This window comes from Sinohyriopsis cumingii, chromosome 9 (genome assembly GCF_028554795.1).
Source record: "Sinohyriopsis cumingii isolate HCF-2022 chromosome 9, ASM2855479v2, whole genome shotgun sequence".
NCBI lineage: Eukaryota > Metazoa > Mollusca > Bivalvia > Unionida > Unionidae > Sinohyriopsis > Sinohyriopsis cumingii.
Genome location: NC_142969.1, coordinates 112,265,533 through 112,292,781, shown reverse-complemented (window position 1 = coordinate 112,292,781; position 27,249 = coordinate 112,265,533). Strand labels below are relative to the sequence as shown.

The 27,249-nt window shown below is 36.5% G+C and overlaps 1 protein-coding gene across 1 annotated transcript in view; it reads right to left on the bottom strand.

Moving 5' to 3' along the window:
• LOC149792488 (uncharacterized) overlaps nt 1-26,553 on the bottom strand; it is a 67,456-nt gene extending 40,903 nt beyond the window's left edge. The window contains exon 1 of the mRNA XM_089969400.1: nt 26,397-26,553. The gene's annotated coding sequence lies outside the window, so the exon portion shown is untranslated. The remainder of the gene's footprint in view (nt 1-26,396) is intronic.
• Nucleotides 26,554-27,249: the final 696 nt, after the last annotated feature.

Sequence of the window (27,249 nt, the reverse complement as noted above, 5' to 3'; positions counted from 1 at the left end):
GTAAAAGGCACGTTATAAACTTAGGATTCCCAAAAATAAATAATTTAGAAATGTAATGTTTGTTTCCAAATTTGTACTGGAGTAAAACTATAAACACATCCCAAGCAATGAATGTTATCAAATGTAATCAGGTGATGAATTCGTTAACTAGTGTTGCATTTACATTCGCCATTAGTTCCATAATATATAGCGGTAAGTCCGAATCATGCTGTGAAACGCCAAACCATTATCATGATTTTTTCGGTATTTTGCCAGCCCTTACGAAACGAATATCACACTAGCTCGACTGGTAACACACTTCCATATAATCATTCGGAACATTTCTAAGAGAGTATCAACACCTATACACAGTCATTCAAAAATCCTATAGGAAGGTCTGTTTACAGTTATTTAAGAATCCTGTATACCCGAAATCCTAAATTCGATGTCTTTACAAAATTATATTGCATATTTTACAAATTATAACCTTTAAAAGTTTTACCCTCACAAAGCTGGAGGAGGCATTACATCCCCGTGATATGTTTGCGGAAGTGACGTTTCAGGGTGCATATATAACGGTTATTACCCATTGAAGTGAACGTGATAACTATGTAATGAATAGCGATCCTGTGATAATTAAATAATGTAACAACAATGTTACGTCTACAGTAAATATAGATATAAATGTCTACAGTAAATATATATATATATATATATATATATATATATATATATATATATATATATATATATATATATATATATATATATATAAATGAATAAAAGAGGCAGTTGAAAGAAGCACAAAAATAAAGCGCATACCACTGCGTTATCGCAATGTCGGCATATTAAGGATGTACATCTGTTATATAACCATGATCGCTTTTGAGTCAAAAAGAAAAGACAATTACCAAAGTAGTTTAAACATATTTTATTTTCTAACTTATGCAGAAGGGAAAGAGCTACAGGTTCTCACATAATTTGATAAGCACCTTTCCATAGAGACAGAGTGTACAAAAAACTCAAATATAACACGTGGCATAAAAAAGATGTGTTGAAATTAAAGAATAATGGTTCGAAATAGATATCCAAGGCAAATAAAAAATGGTGTTACCCAAGAGTAGAACGAATACGATGAAGCATGTAATGCACCTACACCAATGTCTGCCCTGCCCCCATTCATTTTACATTTAGGACTTAAATGCATTCAAATTTGGCTCAGTTTCAGCTTCAGGTAAGGCAACCCGAAGATTGTAAAGATGGGAAGGAACGTTTTGTTAACATATGTACTAGAATTTGCCTTTGAAGTGCGTATCTAGTGCAAATAAAAATAGGACGATAATCACTTTTCGCTTCTACCCCCACAGTTACGTAAGGGTTGTCTATCAGCTGATCTTTTGAGGTCGATACACCAGTCTTTAATCCTGATATTTATAAGATTTGCGATCACCAGAAATATAATTACAGGAACGATATTGTTTTGTGGGATAATTTACTTGCGACATTTTCAGGTAGGGTATTCCATATGAGAAGACAGAAATGTTAAGGAAAGATTTTTTTTTTTTTTGTAATTTCAAGTCTGGCATTTAATCTAGAGAAGTTATATCTTCATGTTTCTTGTATCAACGGAAGAACCAGCTGGATAAAATAACATTATCAATAATTATGTGAAATGTACTGTGTTTGTGGGATTTTCTTCTTTCTGAGAGATTGGACTAACCTTATGGATACCTCTGATTAGACCTGTACACGCTACCTATGTCTGGTCAATATTATTGTAAATAACTCTTTGGGAATACACTGTAGTGACAGAGATAATAAAAGGCCGCCCCCAACCTATGTTTAACTGTTAACTTCATGTTTGCTCTATTTCTTTATCCATTCGTTATTTAACTGTTTCCATTACAAGAGCTGAATGTAAAGGTAAGTTGAAACTGAGCCGAAATCTATTAGTAATTGTTTTAACAGCTTATGTTAGTGGTTCCTAACCACCAGGTCGCGACTCAAATCAGGGTCGCGAGTACGTTCTGGAGGGTTGCGGAGGGTCACTAGTATTTTTGTTTTTAGGGTGGGAAACGTTACCAAAATAGGGAAACGGGGTAGTGAGCTTTAGGAATCACAGAGGATTAATGATGACTTGTTGGTATATCTACTCTTGGAATCAAATTTAGAAAGAAAAATACCCGCAAAGCTTTTTACGATGATTCTCGTTTGGATACAGATTTTAACTCTCTTTCACTCTTTTCAATTTAGTATAACAGTTTGTGACCACAGAAACCGTTAGTTTCACTTGATATGATAGTTTTAATTTTCCACTTTTACCTTAATGGTTGTTATCATCGTTCAATTATGACGTCGCACATATAACCATACAATCGGAACAGCGATCGACCATTTTCGTTAAGTTGAGAAATAATCTCAGATGTTTATTTAGGAAAACGCATAACTTTGGGTTTGATGATTATTTTGGTCTAACTCTTCACTTTTTAACTTTCCAGCTTTTTCTGGCAATTTGTGTTTTTAAACATTTTTAGAGCTCAACTTTTAATCAGTGTCAGATAACCAATTTGGGGCTGATTTGCCGTTTAAACCTATCATGATAAGTCCATGATTTAGGGAATCAGGAATGAGTAAATTGCACCTGACTAGCAAATTTTTAAGTGATATATATCTACAAAAAGACCTTGAGACCTGTGGGAGAGACTTCAGACAGTCTGTGAAGAGAAATAACATAGATTGGAATAAATTAAACGCCGATATCTTGAAAAACTATCAAACTGAGTTGGACCATCGCCTGAAAACTTTAGATATAGATACTATTTCGGACAATGTTGATAGATTTTACGGGCACGTTGTTAATGCAAGGCAGCCGTCAAGCGACATCGCGATTCCAAAGTCAAAATTCAATTATCATGCCAAACCATACTGTTCAAATAAACTCAGAGAAGCACAAAGACAAGCTAGGTATATTTGGATAAATGAGGGAAGACCGAGGGGTAGTCAGTATAGTTCTTACAGAGAATATAAAGATAGGAAGAGAGACTTTAGAAACCTTCAAAAACTGTCTGTGGAAAAATATACGGGGGAGGTATATAAAGAAACTGAAAAGCAAATGAGTGCAATGTAAGACACTTTTGGAAAATGATCAATGTTAAGAGAGGGAACAATATAAAGTTTTGCCAGGACCTATCAGCTGATGGAGTTTGTGCCCATGATGACGATTCCATCGCAAATGGCTTTGCCAGATACTATGAGGACATTCACACGCCAAATTTTAGCCATAGTTTTGACGGAAACTTTATGAATTTATTGAGAGAGAATTAAATCGGGGTCTACAGGACGGAGTAAGCCATATCGAGGCCTTACAGACCAGCATCAGTTTAAACAAAGTAAGAGAAATCATTAAAATCTTTAAAAAAAATCAAAAGCATCGGACCGTGATCAAATTTGCAACGAGAATTTAATATATGGCAGCGACTACCTCATCGAGTGTATGTCAATTTTATTTACTCAGATGATTGATCAATCTTACATACCTGCAGATTGAAAAAAAGTTTTAGTAATACCTCTGTACAAAGGTAACAGAAAATCAAAGAACTCCCTCGAAAGTTACAGGCCTGTTACTTTGCTGCCTGTTATCTACAAAACCTTTGAGAAAATTATTCATGAACGATAGGTAACCTGGCTCAAAGATACTAATTCTGATATACCCAGTTCACAACAACATGGTTACCAAAAATGTTTAGGCTTCACAACAGCGAGTTTTTGCTGTTGCAATCAGTACAATATAATGTAAACATGGGTTCGCAGGTTTGTGTTGCTTTTGTTGATACAAAAAAAAGGCATTTGATACCGTGTGTCACAAAGGATTACATTTTAAATGATTCATGTTGGGAATTACAGGTAAATGCCTTTTTACATTTTTTTAACATAACTAGCAAATTTGTAAGTGATATATATACATCTACAAAAAGGCCATAACAAATTTGCTAGTCTCCAGTTTTGACCTTTTAGTTTCAGTGAGAATAAATAGCATAACCGTTGGCTCGACTTAAACGTATTCAGTTAATTTAGCATTGTTCTCCAAAGCATTGACCATAAACATTAATTTTCCTCACGAATTGTCTGCATCTTTCTTCTCTCTTCATGTCTGTCGCCATTTCTTGGCCTGTTCATAGCATAGTTGAAAGGTTTCTTGCTATGTATATTTTTCTCTTATACTGAGAAACTATTTTTCATATGACAGTCTATTGTACTGGCGCAGAAGTACTTTTCTCTATATACATGTGCATATAGAACTCACGTTCAGAGTTTGATCGAATAAACATTTTTTGTTTCAAACTGTAATTTGATCAATATAATTCTGAATGCAGAATGCAGAAATCAACACCCTCTCAGTCAATAAATCATTAAAATCTGGAATGATAGGCAAATCTCTCTCTCTCTTTCTCTCTCTCTCTCTGTCTGCATTGATCTCATACTTATTGAGGGGTATACTTGGTGTGAGAGCGTTATTATACTACAAAGGGGATTTTGTGTCTTTCATAGAAATGCGACATATAACTAAGTACAAAACAATAACTTTGGTCACTGTACATTATGATTTACAATATTCCGTTTTCGTCTTTTTGTATCTTAGCACGGACGTAAACAGTACGTATTTATTTCAATCCGATTTTCAATCTCAGACCGTTTGTAAGTTATCAACATGATTTATCAATCTTACCACACAATTACAGTAACGTGGTACAATATTAACGTTACGGTCTAAGGGAGTTGAATTAGTTGCTGTGCTCGTGTGTAGTTTAAGTGAGCCAGTCTTCAAGAGTCTACAGGCAACAAGCAAGGTACTTGTATATTTAAAAATCCACGAATAAGAATACCCGAATATAGCGAACACGTATTTCAAAGAAAACGATGTCATCGGGAGAAACATTATTAGTACATTAAATACATTACCGAAATTTCTCTTTGCTAACTATTAGATTAGAATGCTCACACTGAATGTCACTAAGTTTTCCTTAACACATGTCGCCCATACAAATGTGATTACTCATAAACACTTTTCAAGTTTAATTAAAATTGCACCGCCTTAGAGACCATACTTAAGCATGGAAAGAATTTAATGTCTGTGAATCTACAAAAATGTATTATACATATATATAGGCGATTTTCAATTAAAATGTTTGGTCAAAGTAAGATAGCATTTTTAAAAAACAATCATAAGGAATAAATATGCGTGGAATCATCGACTGAAAAAACGCACTGCATTTCCCAACAGTAAATGCTAACTTTCTGGTCGAATGAGAAATGATGTTGGTGATAACGATGGAAATAAGAGATTATACGTTCTTGTTTAAATATTTCGACATTAAGATGAATAATATTTTATGTGAATTATAAAATTAATACAATTTTCTCCGCACGATTCAAGGTGATAATCCACATGATGATACAAGAAGATTATCCGAATGAGCGTGGCATTTACAATACAAACACTAACACAATATAACATTATTTCAATATGAATTTATATGCTGTTACAGTATCTGGCTGTTATAAGTATTATGTAATGAGAACTTCTCTCAACGAATGTGCCCTATTACCAGCCGTTGCTTTTGATGAACACTTCTCATTAAAGAGGGCGGCTTTTTAACCCCAAAATCACATCACACAAAGAAAAATTCTTTGGTAAGTTATATTCAGTTTCTGAACAAAATGCAAAAATGAGATTGCAATTTTGATTTTAACTAAATTGAGCATGTAAAGGAAACTTTTTTTTTCATCTTGCAATTTTATAATGTTTTTTACAGACCTTAAAACTTGATTTACCTTAGAGCGCGAGGAAGCCCCTCCCCATTTTTCTCCACAGAAAATCTAAATAGTATTATTCATTTCTAATAATGCATTACAGAAGTATCCGACAAGGCTACTTTATAACCAGAATAAAAACTGCCACATCAATCTTCCAAGCTCAATGATAAATGTGATTATCGTGTAGCTGATGTTTCGAGACCAACTCCCGTGTTAAACATATTAACTCGCTCAACCTATCACCTATTGTTACGGGGTACAATATTTGCAAACAATAGCACCCAACACAAAGTAGATTCCCAACCAATGTTTAATGTTTGCCCTAACTAGGGCTCAAGACGACTGCATTTACACCGAACAGATTGGCAGTATTAAACCATGGCCATAGTTTATCAAAAGTGCACAATAGAGACAAAGTCAGGATTCCTTAACATTATAATTTCTTACTTTTGCTGTGATGACAAATATAGACCCTAAGTCCTGTGGCTATAAGAGTTCTATAAAAATTTATACAGTGCAATCATTCAATGACTCGCTCAGTATTTTCATATTCCTAATACAACATATAGCACAACATCTAAAACAAACGTTTTGAATTCATTTAACATCAGTCTGATCTACATTACTAAAGTACTTAATTGGTACTCAATACATAATACATATCACCACATGGGTCTTAGTTCGGATAAGTCCAACAAGACTGGATACTAAAACACGTAGCTTTAGACTCCGGCACGTGACAATTCATAATCAGTTTCATATATCAACTTCCTGACGGTGTTTGACCGTGAACTCGTATGGTTGCAGACACGCGGAAAATCTAAGAAGACGTTGTTGGTTTGCTTTGTTCTGGTTTAGCCATGCTAGCGGGGTTATGGACAGGTTCGACAATGAATGGAGCTCCGCACAAGTAGTAGTGAAGAGATTATATCACCCAGAGAATAATTCTGCTTTCTGGGCATTAGTTTGCGGCTAAGATACGCTATAAGATGTTCTTCTTCATTGTCATTGTACTGACTCACAACAGCTCTAGTGCTCATGTCACTTGCATCAGTTTGCAGTACAAATGGGCGTTCACAATCACGGTTGATCATGATAGGTGCTTTTACAAGTGCATTCCTCAACTCACTGAATGACTTAACAGCTGTCTCATCCCATGGAACACGATCTTTGTCAAGATACAAAACGGAGCCGAGAGTTCAGCGAAATTCTCAATGAATTTTCTATAATAGCCCACCATTACAATAATGGATTGAACATCTTTGCTTGTTGTCGGGAGTTGCAAGTCAACCATAGCTTTGACGTTGGAATCGTCTAGTTAGATTTGTCCTCACCAACAATGTCACCAACGCAAACAATAATATCCTGTCCAATTTCACACTTGGAAGGTTTGACTGTCAGGTTGTTTTCTCGCAATTTCTCAAAGACTGCTTGTAGATTCTGAAGGTGGTAATCCCAGGTCTTACTATAAAAAATGATGTCATCAAAGTGAGGTACAACATCACGCGATTTGGACAGCAACAAGTTCATCATGCGCGAAAATGTAGCAGGTTAAGTTTTCATCCCGAAAGGCATAACAGTAAATTCATAAAGTCCAAAGGGTACCACAAATGCAGATTTTTCTCCTGCGCTTCTTTAGACAGAGGTACCTGCCAGTAACCTTTAGTCATGTCGAGTTCGTTAATATATTTTGCACTTCTCAAACAGTTCGTCTATCCTAGGTGTAGGATATGCATTAAAAAGTGTGACATTGTTCAATTTTATATAATCAATACAAAGTCGCAGACTTCCATCTTTCTTTTAAACAAGTTGGTGACCTCCATGGGCTTGTAGATGGACTTATCAACTTTTGTTGTGACATTTCGTCTACTATAGCTCTGACATCAGCCCTTTTTGCTTTGGGAATACGATAAGGTTTCTGAAGCGATCGTAGGCTTGCTGTTGTTGTTCGAATGTTCTGAGTGATCAAGGTGGTCTTGCCTGGTTTTGGAGTTAGAATGTCTTCGAACTCAGGTCATAATTTTCGCATCTGTTATCGTTGTTCTTTCGTCAGTCTGCCATGCAGACTGATATTGTCCAAACTCTCGATATCGGCCGGTGAGATGTCAATCCGTCCTCCTCCATAAAATTCATCTCAGACAGTTACCGAAAACAGTACAGCTCTCTTGTACATCTCCCGGATAAATTCCCTTTTGGGAGTATTTTTGTCGTACCTTGATTAAACCTTTTTGCGACACTCTGACAGATTTTCTTTCAGTAACTCAAATACATCTGCCAATATCTGACGAATCGAAAACACGTGTTGTAGAACTGACGTCTGTGTCTCACCCTCACCGGTGAATAGATCCTTAAGAATCTCCATCGTCCCTCTTACTTGCCAACCATACAGTAGCTCAAACGGCAAAATCCCAGTTGCCTTTTTTTTAACCCTCTATAGCAAAACAGTGCGTAAGGCAGCATCACATCCCACTCTTCACCATCTGTGGAACACAGTTTCTTAAAGACAGCTCTGAGTGTGCCATTAAAATCTTTCAACCTTTCCATTGGATTGTCGCCTGCAAGGAGAGGTTGTTATTCCCTTTATGTTCAACATGTTGTAGATGTCTGTTAGAAGAGTACTTGTGATGTTGGTCCCTTGGTCTGTAAGAATAATCCTAGGTATACCAACCCGACTAAGTAGGCTAACTAAAGCGTTAACCGCTGTTTTGGCATCAATGTCCTTCAGCGGAATTGCTTCCAGATACCGGGTGGCTTCTTCAACAACAGTTAGCATGCGTTTATTCCCGGTACATTTATTAGCCGTTCACTAACGGTATTCTGGACAAAGTAGGTTGCTTGATTTGTTTTTTTTCCCTGCTGCGACAACCACGGAAAACATGACCCTTCTGATGATATTTATAGCACTTTTTGTCTCCATAGTATTGTTCTATCGAACCAGATTTCTTGGGCTTAGGTGAACTCGATGCTTGGTCATTTGCTTATTGTTGGCTATGCTTAGGGTCGAATTTACTGTCATGGATGGGCAAAATGTAGTCCTCAGCAGCGCCGACAACAGACCCACTTCCCTTATAGCGTCTTATCCAATGGGCATGCACTGGTCTGAGAGCCGTCAAGAAGTATTCATAAGCTAAACATTTATGTGGATCACGACTGTCAATGAATTGTGTTAAATACTCAATAAACCATGGCCATAGTTTATCAAAGCTATAGAACAGAGACAAAGTCAGGATTCATTAACATTATAAATTCTTACTTTTACTGTGATGACAAGTATTGACCCTAAGTCCTATGGGTCACAATGTTGATCAGTATCAGATGTGTGAACTAGGCAGAATTTATTTCCAACATGACCATATCTGTCCGCTTAGAGTCTTTTAAAATGAAACTACCACATACAGCCATGCATTGTGTCATAATGATAATCAATATTTATGTAGTAACTTGGAGGGACATGTTAAGCATATATTATTAGTACAGGTATTTCAATTTTGTGCGCGTTAAAGTTGCACAGTAGTATACAGGACATATTAAGATACATCAGTATTTTTTATTTTTTTAAACAATACTATGTATGAAACACTATGATAAACTGATAGGAAATCTCTGGCTTGGCTAAAAATAGCTGTGAATCGTATTACTACACAAATTGCTTACATTCTTGTTACTAAGCAAATTTGTTCTTACTTTGTCTCTGATTTTTCCTCTGAAGAAATATGCTGCCTGCATATAAGAGAAATGAGCATTCATGTCTATAAACAAAACTCATTGCTTATTGAGATCAACCTCTTTCTTTGTGCGTAGGATGACAAAAAAATCCCGATGTAATTCGGCCGGTTCCGGAATGGTCATTTGCACTGAAGGTTCAGTCACTATATTGAAATGCAACCATTTTCATACATTGCTAAAAAACATATACTGATATTATTTATGCTAACGTGGAGTTAGTCTTTAACCTAGCATAGTCGTGTTACATCTTAACTTATGCACTGGAGTTCTTGTTTTGAATTTGATATGTTTTCATCAGGTGTTTTGGCATTGGTAACATATACATAACTGAACAAATGAAAACAGGAAAATACCGCCATTAGAAGTAACGGGAAAATACTGCCATTAGAAGTAACGGGATAATACTGCCATTAGAAGTAACGGGAAAATACCACCATTAGAAGTAACGGGAAAATACCGCCATTAAAAGTAACGGGAAAATACTGCCATTAGAAGTAACGGGGAAAATACCGCTTCGTGAAATGAGTAAGATTTAAAACGCAAGAAAATGATTTGATTGGTTCACTGAGCTATTACATTTAGTTGGAGGAACGATTCTATTTAGACAACTCTTGTTTACTAATTTTTGTTCATACACGATGTGCTCCTATTCCGAAATTCGCAGTTCTATGCCAGAGTTACAATCTCCATCACATTCCACAACCATATCTTCATATCACCAATATTTTCAATTTAAATAATAAAGTTGGGAGCCTTCGCCCAGACAGAATGAAACTGGGTGGGTTTGCACAAATATCTATTAATAAAACACTGACATGGGCTTGACGTTAAATGGCTTAAGTTTTGCCACGCCACAGCATCGTGGATGTTTGTTCATCTATCATGCGCCTTACCCTATCACCTACGAAACCAAACGGTGATTTCACTAAGCTCTGTCCTTATGGTAAACGTGTTCAAGAGGGGTGTTAATATGGCCTCGTCATAAAGAGATCTGGCGTGGGTTTGGTGGGGGAGATGTAATCTTCTTTCACAATACCTTTCATCTCTATTTCTTTTATTTTTACTCATTGGAAAGGGCCTGAATGAGCATACATCATATGGCAAATTCTCGTTTAGGTCCATAAGTCTTGGTCACAGTGTGTCGTTAGAGTGGGTTGGGTGAACGGTAATTAATCAAAGAACGGGAATTCGTGAGATAAGTAGGTTGCTAGAGGGTTTGCCACACGCATGTCTCTTTGGTTTCTAGTATGACGTTACCAATTTGCTTTCCTGTTCGGTGTTCAGGAACAACGCAGTACTGTCGTGCTCAAAATAAACAAATATTTAAACCTGATACCATAACTATATTATATTTATTGATGTTATTTTGGAGATATCATAATGCTACGGTAAAATGAAGATTTTCCAGACAATACAGCTGATGATGGACTATTCATCCTAATATAGTTTGAATCAATTAGAGCCACCCCAATTTCAATTCAAAGGTAGCAGAAAGATAGATAGACAAGTTTTTAAAGGCACGTCTAACCTTTGTAGAAGAGTGAATTTAGTCTACATCATAATCTGTTCCTGAAGGTGAGGAAAGCGTGGCGAGTGAAAGGCAATTAATAAACGAACGGCGTATTGTCTGTAAATAGCGTTTGCCGCATGCCTGTCGCCTATGATTGTAGGTATGACGTTATCAACTTGGTATCCTGGTTTGGTATTTTGGCACTATACAGTATTGTCGTGCTCGAAATAAACAAGTATAGTTAACATGATTTGATAATGATATTAGATATGTAGATGCTATTTTGGAGATTGTATCATGTAACAGTAAATAGAAGAAAATCTAAACAACAGAGCTGACAATCGTTAGAAGCTCCAAGCCTTGTGAGGTTTTAATCAATTTAGGCCCAAATTAATTTAAAAGCTGAAGAAAAATGTGTACAGACAAGTTTATGAAGACCTTGGCACGTCTTACCTTTGCATACTGAGGATGTCAGCCCACATCACTGTAAAATAATTTGGTCTTAACTGACAACTAGCAAGGCAGGTGATAGCTATCTTCGCATGGAACATTACGTTCCGTTGATTTCTGAAGCCTTATGATTGTAATTGATTGGTGACAACAAATCAGTAGCAATTTGTGTTAATCGTATCGTATTACAGACTATACAGACTGCCATTTCATTTTCATCACATGAAAATAATCATTTTGGCAATATCAGATTAAGGGCAGATCTAGTATACCGCAAAAAAGGGTTACTAAGTTAAAAACACCCGAAGTTCAGGTTCTAGTTTCTCATACAGTATTAATGGCATATATCCTTCAGGTTTCCCTACGAGGTGTGGCATATCGCAAATCTGGATCTGGCACTGAATTGTCATCTCTACCATATGTCTTGCAGCGCTAAGTAAAACCTTTGGAGACGTTTGGAGATCACAATTTGCATTTTGTGAAGATACAAACAAACAAAGGGGAAAATTGAAGGTCTGAAAACGGAATATTTGTCTTGTGTTTATAAAAATGTTTTCTTGTATACAGGTGGAAGATTATCTTCACACCACAAGACTGATGTTGTTTTTAAGTCTTTCTGGTGTCAGTATATCTGTGGCGATATGTTTTTAATTTGATTGCAATCAAGTATGATGTATACTAAAAGTAGTTACGTGACACGATTTTGAAAGATATATTAATGATTCATAGTTGACATATGTATGTATGTATGTATGTATGTATGTATGTATGTATGTATGTATGTATTTTAATTAACAGGTGGACAAATAACGAGACAAGAGAGAAGGTATGTATGCATTGAATTTATTGTTTTAGCTTTTTTGGTTGGTGGGGTTGTTAAGGACTGGTTTATCTACTGAGCACACAAAGCAGGTTTTGCTTGCAGCAATGTTTATCAGTTTATAATTTCTAGATCTATTTCCGTCTGATTGATATTTATGTGCAGTATACGAACGCACACACATTTTGTTTTATCGATGTATGTACAATGTCATGTCATATATACATATTGTTCCACGTGTCAAAAGGTATATTTTTGAGTGTCAAATATATCTGCTAAAGTTTCATCTCTAAAAAATGTTTGACTTCCTTTATATAATAGTGCTAATGGCATCACCCCAAACACGAAATACATTTTTGACTAGACTTGATAGAATCGTGCTGTTAAAACGAGTCCAACTGGAATATCTCTTTCTGATTAACCGATGTTTCAAATTTCGTTTGATGATACAGCTTTTAGGGATTTTTTTTTTAAATGATGTTTTACTATTTTAACGTTGACTTTAAACGTAGCCTATTCGCTCTTAGTTTGTTTCCAATAGATATTGCTAAAAAAATTGCAACTTCACTGCACACCTTGGCACTTATTACAATTACAGTTTTTATAAACCTCTATCCCACTATTAAAAGGCACTATTAAAGTAACTGAGCCAATCAGGTGTCATTGTATCCAACTGAAGTTGCTGAGAACATAATGCATATCTTATCTGATATTTCCTGGTGAATAACTAACCACTGTTATTGTTGTTGTTCTTGTTGCTGTAGGGTTTAACGCCATTTTTCAGCACAAGATAGACTATACATGGCGGCCAGTATAAATGGTCGAGGAAGAACCCGGGAAAATCCCGGAAAGACCCACCGACCCACGAGAAGCTACTGGCAAGCTTTCTCACATACCCACATTAGCAGAAGCCGTGACTCGAACCCACGCAGACAGACGTGAGATGGCAATGATCCGTAACGGTGAGCGCTCGGCCACTCGGAGACCCCAATAACCACTAAAGAATGTTACTTGCATACAATGGAAAGCAGCATAACAACCGGAATAGAAGATAAAATGGTTTTTTTTTTTTTTTTTTTTTTTTTTTTTTTTTTTTTTTTTTTTTTTGAATAACTACAGCCTCATGACTTTTGCTTTGGAAGATAAGGTGTGATTCGGACAGAGCTACAGGCGTGATTCGGTCACAGCTTGGAGGGTTTTGTGCAGTAAAATCCAGTCATCTAATTCAGATGCAGCTATTACCAAAACACAGAATATGGCCTATGCCGATTGCTCACACAGAGCATGGCCTATGCCGATTCTTCACTTAGTAGATGGCCTGTGCTGATTGTTCACACAGAATATGACCTATGCTGATTGTTCACACAGAACATGGCCTATGCTGATTATTCACACAGAATATGGCCTATGCTGATTGTTCACACAGAACATGGCCTATGCTGATTCTTCACACAGAACATGGCCTATGCCTATTCTTCACTCAGAACATGGCATATGCTAATTCTTCACACAGAACATGGCATATGCTGATTGTTCACACATAATATGGCCTATGCTGATCGTTCACACAGAATATGGCCTATGCTGATTATTCACACAGAATATGGCCTATGCTGATTATTCACACAGAATATGGCCTATGCTGATTATTCACACAGAACATCGCCTACGCTGATTCTTCACTCAGAACATAGCCTATGCCTATTCTTCACACAGATTCTTAGACAGGTTGTGTTCTAATTAGGCCCTAACATAACATGGTCTTGGTACATCTGAATAATTAACGTAGTGGATTTCCATAGGAATGTAGAGAAATGGAGGAAATGTATGACACTTAATTAATGCAGTAATACCTTAAATATCATCAGGAGAAAATTCAGTGTGAACGCCTTGTTTCGGTAAATAAGTGTGTGTGTGTGATTTAAACGTTTAACGTAACTTTAACAATTTTCCAGCCATATCACTAAAATGTCTGCAGTGTGGCAGTTTAAAGTGATGTCTAGCATAGGGGCATCATGCTGCAGACATGTAGCATGATGTCCTCCCCAGTCACATTATCCTGACACCAGGCCGACCAGTCCTAACACTAACATCTTAATACTGAGCGCCTAGTGAGGCATCTGTTAGCAACATTTTTAGAAGCCCTTGGTATGACTCGGCCGGGGTTCGAACCCATAACCTCTCGCATCAGAAGCGGACGCTCTAACCACTAGGCCACCGGAGCGATCCACTTGCACGATAACTAGAGAAATGTTAAGTCTGTCTTAGCTGCTTGTTTATTTGTTTGTTTTTCCGTATAACCTAAATCTTTGGATATGTTCGGATTTTTCTATGGACGAGAGCTAAATTTATTCTCTCCTACACTGATTTCAGGTAGAAAGTGGTTTCGTTATATTCATTGTCGGCATCTGGTGGCAATTAGATTTATAACGTGGTCAGCCATTGTTATTTAGCCGTAGACAGTCAAATGCGGCACGTGTTTACCATATAAGGAACAGGTGAATGTTTTTCCTTAACTACGGTCAGTACTGTTGAATATAGACGCCGCTTAACTAGTGGAGCTGTTTATAAAGTATAAAACAAATAATGTTATACACACACAAATTTTTATATTTTTAGACGGTTGTCATGTAAAAATGGGCACTGTCGTTGTCTACAACATAAATATATTTCATTTTGAAGCGATATGAACACCATCTCTGATGAAATCTGCAGATGTGTGTCAAATACTGATAAAGGAATTAGTATAAAAAATGAATCTGAATTCAGCATTTAGATATGTGTGGAATACGAAGGCGGGGATTAATATTTGAAACGAATCTGAATTCAACATTTAGATATGTGTGAATACGGAGGCGGGGATTAATATTTGAAACGAATCTGAATTCAGCATTTAGATATGTGTGGAATACGGAGGCGTGGATTAATATCTAAAATGAATCTGAATTCAGCATTTAGATGTGTGTGGAATACGGAGGCGGGGATTACTATTTGAAACAAATCTGAATTCAATGCTTGGCTATCCTTTGTATATTTGTTTGTATTGTGTGATTAACCTTTGCCCACGATTGAATGTAGTGTTTTAGGTCCACCTGACTATTGTCATTTTTTTAAAACATGTGTTTACTTGGATTTGAGTTCAAGGACATTGGTTTTCACCCTTGGAAATTCCTGGTTTACCTGATATTTATAATGTTTCTAATTAAAATTTAAGTTAAAAAGCATGACCTTGTTTACTTAGAATGTTCGTTAAGTGAATACGTAAAGGCCAGGCCAGTTATTACTTTCTGGAACGAAATACGTGTCAACATTCTGTGTTATTTGTTGTCTTTTGGTTCAGTACGAGTTTCTTTCATCGTCTAATTCGTATTCTAGTATCACCTGCTCTTGGCTTGCGCAAGATGGTTATAAATGTTCTAAATCACATATTGGTTGTAGTTGTTGTTGTTCTTGTGGGATTTAACGCCATTTTTTTAAGCACACGATAGGCTATACATGGCGGCCAGAATTAATGGTAGAGGAAGAACCCGGGAAAACCCTGGAAAGACCCACCGACCCACGAGAAGCTACCGGCAAGCTTTCTCACATACCCACAGTGGCTGAATCCGAGACTCGAACCGGCGCAGACAGAGGTGAGATGGCAGTGATTCGTAACTGAGAGCGCTTTAGACCACTCGGACACTCGGGGCCCCCATATTGGTTGTAAGAGAATTTCATTCACAATTTATCATCCTCAATGTCGAAATAAAAACTTGAAACTATTCCAATAAATAGCTGTTTTCAACCAGATTTGAACTTCCTTTAAAATCCTACACATTCCTGTAGGATTTAGAGACAGAGCAGACTCTGAACGTTCCCACCATTATACCCATTAAAAAAGGGAACATTCATTCGTGTAAAATAAAGAACACTATTCCAAACATTATATTAGTCATAAACAACATTTGATATTACAATAGTATTTATTTATTTTCCACTTTTCTCTACATCCAAAGAAATATATCAGTTATATATGAAAAAGAGAAAGTATCAAAGAGATACTAGGTTGTCTTCATTCTTTATGCTGATATTTTATATGTTCTGTAATATACTGCGCAGCACATCGTTGTCATGATTTTAAAAGTTTACTCTGGAATAAATCTGAAAACGAAAGCTTAGTGATTTTGCAAAACAACACTGCAGTCTGTATGGCAAATCGTGTGACTTATTAACGGGATACAAGTTACGAGTTGACAGGATACCAGTTATCAACTGACAGGATAACATTTACAAGTTGACTAGATAACATGCACCAGTTGTCCGGCTACAAACTACATGGGAATAATATTAGTTGTTGACCATTGGTAAAATATCTTATTCCTATTATAACTGACCAAATTTGACTTGAACGAAAAGAGTTGGTTTCTGAAGGGTAATGAAAATCTATCTCTGTAAAGTAGTGCTTTCTATGATATTTTCCTCCATTTCCACAGCTGTTATAGCACGCTTACACCTCTTTTAAAGTAAGAAATCCATATGATACCGACTTATGAAGGTAGTTCCAGGACGTAGAATAATTACTTCAAAAACTAAAACATTTCGAGTATTTCAAATCCTCTATGCGCATATCTAACGATCCCTTATTGCCTTCCTTTGTTTGGATTTCCGTTGCAGTGTGCATATAAAATATTTTAGGTTATAATACACACCATACGCAAACACATGAACCAGATTGCTAATTTTGTATGTGTCTAACATCTTGAAGTGGTGATTGGGGTAAATTTGATTGTTTTAATGTTGCAGCCTGCTTCTGAGTAGGAACAAATTTCTCGATATCTTCAAATTGATAATTCATCGATATCTTGAAAACGATAATTGCGAGACGGTTGTTCTTTTGCAAGGGTTGCACAGAGAAATGCTTATGATGAAATCAAAATGTTCATTTCATGTTGTATACAACGAATATTTGTGCATTGAAATTATAAACACCATATTCAAGATAATGGATGTGGCTGATTCACTGAAAATAATTAAGCTTTTTTATTGGAAGAAGTTAACTTGCACTTAGGTAAGTTTGAATCTAAAACCATTTTCACTTTATCGCTGTCAATACTCATATCATCTCTGACGTCAACTTAGAGATCTCACATATATGGATTTTGCAAATTGAATTATTGTAAAGCTTGAGTTGACGAATATATGGATGTGACTTCTACTTCATGTCATAAAACTTACATATTCTCTTTTATATTTGTTTTTCTGTAAAATGTTGTGCACATTACTGAATAATGCTCTGGCAGATCTGGTTCTGTGTCAGTTTGTAAGGACTTATCAGTAGAACAAACAGCATAGCCCCTGATCTGCAGGTGCGTTATGATACGGCAGATAAGGCTGTCTGTTGTTGCAATTTGACTCGACTTATAAAAGCTTGCACACGGTTGAAGATTTTAATTTCCTGCATAGTTCTTCTGGTATTTTCGACAGGGTCATAAGCCAGATGCTAGCTTTTACAGCGTCCGACGTTTACAACGATATATGTACAGGATATCAACGTAATAATATGTTGACCCCGATCTGTTACAAATCATGCCTGCCAAGATGTCAGCTATTGAAAGTTAATTTACTTCGACTTTCTTTGCACAAATTCTACAGAGAAAAATCAACTGAAAAAGAAGCGTCCGTGAGACTTTGGTAACAAGCCGTTTGGTGACATTGGGAATATAAATGTAATATAATGATACACAATTGGCAGGTACCCTGTCTACTACAATAATTGACGGGCTCCCTGATGACATTTTCCACGCGCTGTAGACGTAATCGAGATGAACGGTAAGAGTGAAGATTTCAATAACGTAATCATAAGGATTGGTTGATAAGTCTCCATATGCATTTATATGACACCTCAAAGGATTTTCTATATAGGGAAGAGACATATAGTGCCATTCGTATCAGACTGTCACTTTGATATTGCCAATATTGCCTGAAGGAAAGGCTATGAGGTATATACTAGCACTGCGCAAATTTAAATCGCAAATCGTCGAATCGAAATATTTTTAAAACTTGATTAAATAAAGAAGCTAAATATAATCCCGATTAATCAGTCATTACATAATTCAGTCAGTACAGCTTTATATAGTATACCAAACACTGTAAAAACTCATCATCTAAAACTTCGATGCTTAGCAGAAGTTAAAATAATCCAAGATTATTTTTTTTGTTCCTTGCTGAATAAAAAAACATCAAATACCAAAGCAACTCCATAACTTCAAGTCGTTGTCAACCTTGTTTAATCGCATTACGCATGATTATTCAACACGTGAATTATCGACATTTGTTCGTATAAAAATTCAAAAGACACCAGCACGAGCAAGTACGTGTATACATGGGGCCCTAACATTTGCAAAAGGCTATTGAAGAATACAAGTAAAAATTGAACGAGAAAAACAATGAAGAACGGAATCGGACAGATTATGGTTTTTAGAAACGATTGACAAAAGACAAATTGTTCAAATCGGGTACAATTATTATGCATCGCTGGAAGAAAAAAAGTAAATATTATTAGTGAGAAGGACGATCTAGTTATAAATTATATGTTACATAAAAGAGTCATTCCCGAGAATATATACTAACATGAGACGTTACTTATGTACTGTAAATTTGATTTCTCAGAAAACTTTAACCTTTCACTATTTCACTGTTCAAGAAATCCCAAACTAATCAACCCAAAGAATTCATTTTCTTGTAACCAATGAACAGGGAAATGTCGATAAGAATCTATTGAAGATATGATGTAAATTCTTTAGGACGACTAAAGGAAAAACTTGGTGCAGAATGGTTGTTTACGATTTCGTTGAAGTTTGATTAAATGTAATTACAGTAGTATTTTATGATTTATAATGTTGATCTATATAATTTTGTTCTGCTTTTAGACATTTTCACTAATGACCTAAGACATTATTATCACTGTCGTTCTAGGCATTATTATAAAGATCCTCTCAAAGAACCCATTTAGACTTGGCAAGACTAGATGATAGCATTCAACTCCCATTTAGACTCGGCAAGACAAGATGATAGCATCCAACTCCCATTTAGACTCGGCAAGACAAGATGATAGCATCCAACTGCCATTTAGACTCGGCAAGACAAGATGATAGCATCCAACTCCCATTTAGACTCGGCAGGACTAGATGATAGCATCCAACTCTCATTTAGACTTGGCAAGACTAGATTATACATCCAACTCCCATTTAGACTCGGCAGGACTAGATGATAACATTCAACTCCCATTTAGACTCGGCAAGACTATATGATAGCATCCAACTCCCATTTAGATTCGGCAGGACTATATGATAGCATCCAACTCTCATTTAGACTCGGCAAGACAAGATGATAGCATCCAACTCCCATTTAGACTCGGCAGGACTAGATGATAGCATCCAACTCTTATTTAGACTCGGCAAGACAAGATGATAGCATCGAACTCCCATTTAGACTCGGCAAGACTATATGATAGTATCGAACTCCCATTTAGTCTCGGCAAGACAAGATGATAGCATCCAACTCCCATTTAGACTCGGCAGGACTAGATTATACATCCAACTCCCATTTAGACTCGGCAGGACTAGATTATACATCCAACTCCCATTTAGACTCGGCAAGGCAAGATGATACCATCGAACTCCCATTTAGACTCGGCAAGGCTAGATGATACCATCCAACTCCCATTTAGACTCGGCAGGACTAGATGATAACATCCAACTCCCATTTAGACTCGGCAGGACTAGATGATAGCATCCAACTCCCATTTAGACTCGGCAGGACTAGATGATAGCATCCAACTCTTATCTAGACTCGGCAAGACAAGATGATAGCATCCAACTCCCATTTAGACTCGGCAGGACTAGATTATACATCCAACTCCCATTTAGACTCGGTAGGACTATATGATAGCATCCAACTCTCATTTAGACTCGGCAAGACTATATGATAGCATCGAACTCCCATTTAGTCTCGGCAAGACTAGATGATAGCATCGAACTCCCATTTAGACTCGGCAAGACTAGATGATAGCATCGAACTCCCATTTAGACTCGGCAGGACTAGATTATACATCCAACTCCAATTTAGACTCGGCAGGACTAGATTATACATCCAACTCCCATTTAGACTCGGCAGGACTAGATTATACATCCAACTCCCATTTAGACTCGGCAAGGCTAGATGATACCATCGAACTCCCATTTAGACTCGGCAAGGCTAGATGATACCATCCAACTCCCATTTAGACTCGGCAAGGCTAGATGATACCATCCAACTCCCATTTAGACTCGGCAGGACTAGATGATAGCATCGAACTCCCATTTAGACTTGGCAAGACTAGATGATAGCATCCAAAATCCCATTTAGACTCGGCAAGACAAGATGAGAGCATCCAACTCCCATTTAGACTCGGCAGGACTAGATGATAGCATCCAACTCCCATTTAGACTCGGCAAGACTAGATGATAGCATCCAACTCCCATTTAGACTCGGCAGGACTAGATTATACATCCAACTCCCATTTAGACACGGCAGGACTAGATGATAGCATCCAACTCCCATTTAGACTCGGCAGGACTAGATTATACATCCAACTCCCATTTAGACTCGGCAGGACTAGATGATAGCATCCAACTCCCATTTAGACTCGGCAAGACTATATGATAGCATCGAACTCCCATTTAGACTCGGCAAGACTATATGATAGCATCGAACTCCCATTTAGACTCGGCAAGAATATACGATAGCATCCAACTCCCATTTAGACTCGGCAGGACTAGATGATAGCATCCAACTCCCATTTAGACTCGGCACGACTATATGATAGCATCCAACTCCCATTTAGACTCGGCAAGACTAGATGATAGCATCGAACTCCCATTTAGACTCGGCAGGACTAGATGATAGCATCGAACTCCCATTTAGACTTGGCAAGACTAGATGATAGCATCCAACTTCCATTTAGACTCGGCAAGACAAGATGATAGCACCCAACTCCCATTTAGACTCGGCAGGACTAGATGATAGCATCCAACTCCCATTTAGACTCGGCAGGACTAGATTATACATCCAACTCCCATTTAGACTCGGCAGGACTAGATGATAGCATCCAACTTCCATTTAGACTCGGCAGGACTAGATGATAGCATCCAACTCTCATTTAGACTCGGCACGACTATATGATAGCATCCAACTTCCATTTAGACTCGGCAGGACTAGATGATAGCATTCAACTCCCATTTAGACTCGGCAGGACTAGATGATAGCATTCAACTCCCATTTAGACTCGGCAGGACTATATGATAGCATCCAACTCCCATTTAGACTCGGCAAGGCTAGATGATACCATCGAACTCCCATTTAGACTCGGCAAGACAAGATGATAGCATCGAACTCCCATTTAGACTCGGCAGGACTAGATGATAGCATCGAACTCCCATTCAGACTTGGCAAGGCTAGATGATACCATCCAACTCCCATTTAGACTCGGCAGGACTAGATGATAGCATTCAACTCCCATTTAGACTCGGCAGGACTATACGATAGCATCGAACTCCCATTTAGACTCGGCAAGGCTAGATGATGCCATCAAACTCCCATTTAGACTCGGCAAGGCTAGATGATAGCATCCAACTCCCATTTAGACTCGGCAGGACTAGATGATAGCATTTAACTCCCATTTAGACTCGGCAGGAATATATGATAGCATCCAACTCTCATTTAGACTCGGCAAGACAAGATGATAGCATCCAACTCCCATTTAGACTCGGCAAGACAAGATGATAGCATCCAACTCCCATTTAGTCTCGGCAGGACTAGATGATAGCATACAAGTCCCATTTAGATTCGGCAGGACTAGATGATAGCATCCAACTCCCCTTACGTCTCATCGAGAACACATGATCGCATCCAAGTCACGTTCAGTCTCGTCAAGATCAGATAATAGCATCCAGGTTCCGTTTAGTCTCGTAAAGTTTTGTATTTTACTTAGGGTTATTGTTTTAAAGAAATCTAATTTTCCACGTTTTCCGTCACTGATTATGCTGGTTATTTTTTTAAAGTAGTCTTGTAGATCTCATGTTAAAAGAACTTTTGATTCCTTTTATTTTGGTGTATGATTCATTGGTGTTATATGGGTTATATGGCAGCTTGTCCTTGATACAACTGTGCACACATAAAAAAAAACTGCTAGCTCCGCTGAGTAATTTTCACTTCCTGGACTTCAGAGGTAAATTGCTCAAAAAAGAGCCCATAACTTACTTTTACATGTTATATATTCTGTTATTCTTTTATTGCATTTTCAGAAGATGGTATCGTCTAGTCTAGCAAAATTCGTTTTCCCTATTTAATAGATGTTAAAGATACTGTGCTTATATCATGCACAATTTCCACAAGTAAAATATCCAAAGAAATTTCATCTACAATACATGAGAATAATATAACACTATGCTAATGTTCTCTCCACTGTGAATTTTGCAAATACAAACAAGTTTACCTTATACCTGTCACTCTCTCAGAACTTCATAATATCTGTAGAGTGCCCCATAATATCATTCAAGCCCCGTTTATTCTTGTCAAGGTCAGAAAATGGCATCGACTTCTCATATTGTCTAGACAAGATCAGAACATGGCATCCAAGAATTATAACAAATTACTTGACTTTATTCAGTCACTGCTACTATGGTAGATAGTTATGAAAGCAGTTAAAACATATCTGCAAGTTTTAATTGAGGAAAGAGAAAAAATACTTGTGCTTGGTGTGAATATATTTAGAACTTTTACAGTCAGTGAGCAACAGTGAAAAAGTAGCATATCGCTTTATAAAACGTTGAGGTACAATTTTATCTTGGGTTAAATTTTTCTCTATAAAACATTGAACTGCAGTAATGAGATGTACAAAGACTGAGGACTCAGGCAGTACAAGAAACATTTCTATCCTGATCTACCCGGCAAAATGCCTTTAGTTACAGTGGAAAACAAACAACAATTTCTCATATATATATATATATATATATATATATATATATATATATATATATATATATATATATATATATATATATATATAATATGTCAAATGTACAATACCAATTGCAGCGACGTATCATGTATGTGACGGAGTTTGCATTATGATCTCATGGGACACTGTATGGAGGTGAGGAAACATGTGGGATGGAATACGCAATATAAAGCGTGGGGATCTGAGCTGTCGAGTCATGACAGTTGCTTTCGTTTTGTCGTGCCACATGTGCGAAGAACAATTTATTTGACAACTAAGAATACAATGAGTGATCAAGTATTTTATTCCTGATATAGGTTTCTAAAGAAAAGATGAAACAAATTTGAGTTAGCCGTAGTGAAATACACGTTTTTATCTCTTGCTCTAAAGGTTGCTTTTTTGTATATTTTACAGGATACAGAAATGCACAAAGAAAGTAGTAAAAGAGAATAGTCTATTCAAATATCGTATCACCTTTTGCAACTTGTAGGTCACATAGGTTACCCACCCTATTAGTAACATGGTATCGAAGAAAATCGATAATACCCATGGAAAACAAATACGATCGCATATGATTACTTATCACTGCAGTGAAACGTAACATTAACGCTTCGTGCTGATATTACACTAGCTTACGAGAAGTGTTCATGCTCATTTATATGTCTGGAACCATATATTTAAACTGGTCCGAATCTTAACATGTTACACATACGGTTCATATCATTATGCCGATTTTCTCTAACACGTGTCCAAAAGAACAAAAAAGATAAAATATTCAACATGTAATGGAAAACAGAGACACAAATATTCAATATGTAATGGAAAACAGAGACACAAATATTCAATATGTAATGGAAAACAGAGACACAAATATTCAATATGTAATGGAAAACAGAGGCACAAATGTTCAATATGTAGTGGAAAACAGAGAAACAAATGTTCAATATGTAAATTGAATGTGTTGAAATGGAATGTGTTGATATTTGAACATCCAAGATACGTTTCTTAATTTCTGTGTGTTACCCTTTTCTTTTCACAAACATTACAACTGGCACATAATATGAATATATTGACATCTATGGATATATTTTGAAGTCTGGGGAAAGGATGATTGTTTAGTTGGACTAGTAACTTCGAACCACATAATTCTAGGGGAAGAAAATTGGATGAGAGTGTGGAACAACGTAGGATAGCTGTTTGGAAAATTGGATGAGAGTGTGGAACAACGTAGGATAGATGTTTGGAAAATGTTTCATATGCATAGATGTAATCGGCCACAGCAAAACTGCGATTCTAGCAAATGAAACCGTCACAAACATAGAACAAACAACATTGACCTTGGTCTACTGGTTACGGCAACCAGGGTGTATAATGTTTGCGGCTGGACTCGACTTATAAGCGAGTACTGATGATATCATTCACTACACAACAATCACATCCGTTTTTTTAATGAACAAGGTCAATATGTTAAATTTCACATATACTTTCTATTTCCATTTAGAAATAAGAAGTCATTATTCAAAAGTTTGTTCTTCAAGTCTTGTGCATCCACGTTTCTAATAAACATAGAACAAATAAAGAATGCGCTATAATAAATCACCTTGGTCATGTGTCGAATAAAACTGATATTCTACCTTTCAAAACATCAGATACACTTTACCCTCGAAACGTCACAAGAATGAATTCAGTTCCACCATTGAATGCCGAACAATTTGTATATAACTGTAAAATGCAAACAACTAATATGCATTTCCATTTTCCTCAAAACTATTCAGGCATCTATATAAGTTGGCCTAATAAAGAAATTAATATGCCCTTTAAAAAATCAAATTAAAGCGACCTTGAAAGTAAGCTTACCTCGAAAATAAGTCGTCCGAATCTCGAAAGTAAGCCATCTAGAAAAAAAAACCGTTTCGAAATAAGCCGCCTGGTTCTCGAGCGTAAGCCGTCACGGAAAAAATGCCGTACGATTTTAAAAGTAAACTGTCTCGAAAATAAGTTGTTCGCTTCTCGAAAGTAAGCCGTATGGAAAAAGTAACCTAATATGCTCAATGAATAACACACACACACACACACATATATATATATATATATATATATATATATATATATATATATATATATATATATATATATATATATATATATATATATATATATATATATATATATATATATATGCAATTTGATACCTAGTGAAAAAGGAAACAAAAATTAGTCTTCATAACAAACGCAAAAAATAATACAAGTGCTCAAAATATGTCGAAATCTACCAGTAACATCATCTATCAAACAATACAGAATTTTAAGCCCTCCACGGGTTCTGCCTTGAGAAGTACCGATTTAATTTTCATTTCAAAGTTCTTATAGTATACATTATTGATTTTACATACAAAGTTTTCATCGTCTTCCAATATTTATGCTCAAAAATATACACACGACAAGGTTACGTCTTGATTGAAATAAATCGAACAAATGTTATAAATAAGCAATACAAGTCAAATCACATTGTTGGGTTATTAATGGCAAGAAATTAAGTCTTTCTGATGTCCCCTAGCATCAGAAGAGCCAGCCAGTTTGTTTATCTTCAAAACAAGTTAGACATTCCTGAGCAAGAATTCCTATATTCCATCGAATTTCTTTCCTATACAAATATACTGTTAGAAATCATTTGAACAGATCTTGCAAACTAAGGTACCAAAACACTAGATGATAACTGTATCGCGACATTACTAACAGCATGACAAACCGTATAATATTTCCCTTCGAATACCACCTATTTTAGTATCGTGGAAAATAAATGAAAAGAATCCTGTGTAACGAAAACGGAACTTTGAATTTCTAGTAATTTGTTTGGTACACATTGTAGGTTTAATTGCATGTAAACATAACGCAAATAATCTGGTGACATACGGAAGCAAACAAAACGTTTCTACAGATATATCTAATAATCTTCGCTTAGTTAAACATTATTATTACCATAGTTACAAATGTGACGGAACAATTCACTAATGACTGTTGAGCCGGATGAAAAATGTGTAAATACTGCAGTAAATGTTTCTTGTATATAAGTTACCTACCTTTTCTTGAACTTGTTTCGAACACTGTTTTGTCGCAAATTTGATGTTTTGAATCCTCCTTGCACTCCTTTGCTACTTGGATAGCTTTATGAGTACTTGGCTATATACACGAATAACTCTCGCCCACCTGCACGTGTCTGACGAATCGTACAATTAAATTTACCGTATGGAACGAAATCAACCCCTATTCTTCACGCTAATCGGTTTATTTATACAACAATTTGGTCCTACTCTTGAATCGTAATGTGGAAGGCATAGAATTAGCCAATAACTTTACAGCAGCCGCAGCCTTTGTTACTATTCGGATCTGATTACAGCAACTCAAAGCAATGTCGAGTTAGCCGGTTGGTTGTTTGCCTCAGCTTTCAAGCAATGGCCAATTACAGGCAACTTGGATTCGTTGACTACTTGTTATTGAATAGCTACAAGTTTATTGACGACGATTCTGTGCCAAGAAGCTTTTGTTCACCATTCAGGCGTTGAAATTGAATCATCTGATTCCAGTCAAAGCATGTTTTCTAAAATGACCATTTTCTGGCTTACCATGAGCAAGGAAGCAAAAATGTCATAATTTTAATTCTCTCCTCATCGACAAAACGTGTCACTTATCTTCTATTTACAACCAGTTTGCATGAAACTATAAGGAAATAAGTGCACAAAAAATGCACTGGTAATTAATCATTACAATTACAACAAGCAAAGTTTCATCCCTGTATTTTGATGTATCTCTGCGTTCATAACTTTGTCGAGGAGTTTTAACTATTTTGAAGAAAGAAAAATGATGTAGAATGCCAAATGAAAATGAATGTCATTCTTTATGCCCGAGCCGTGGACAATGAAGACCCGAAGACAC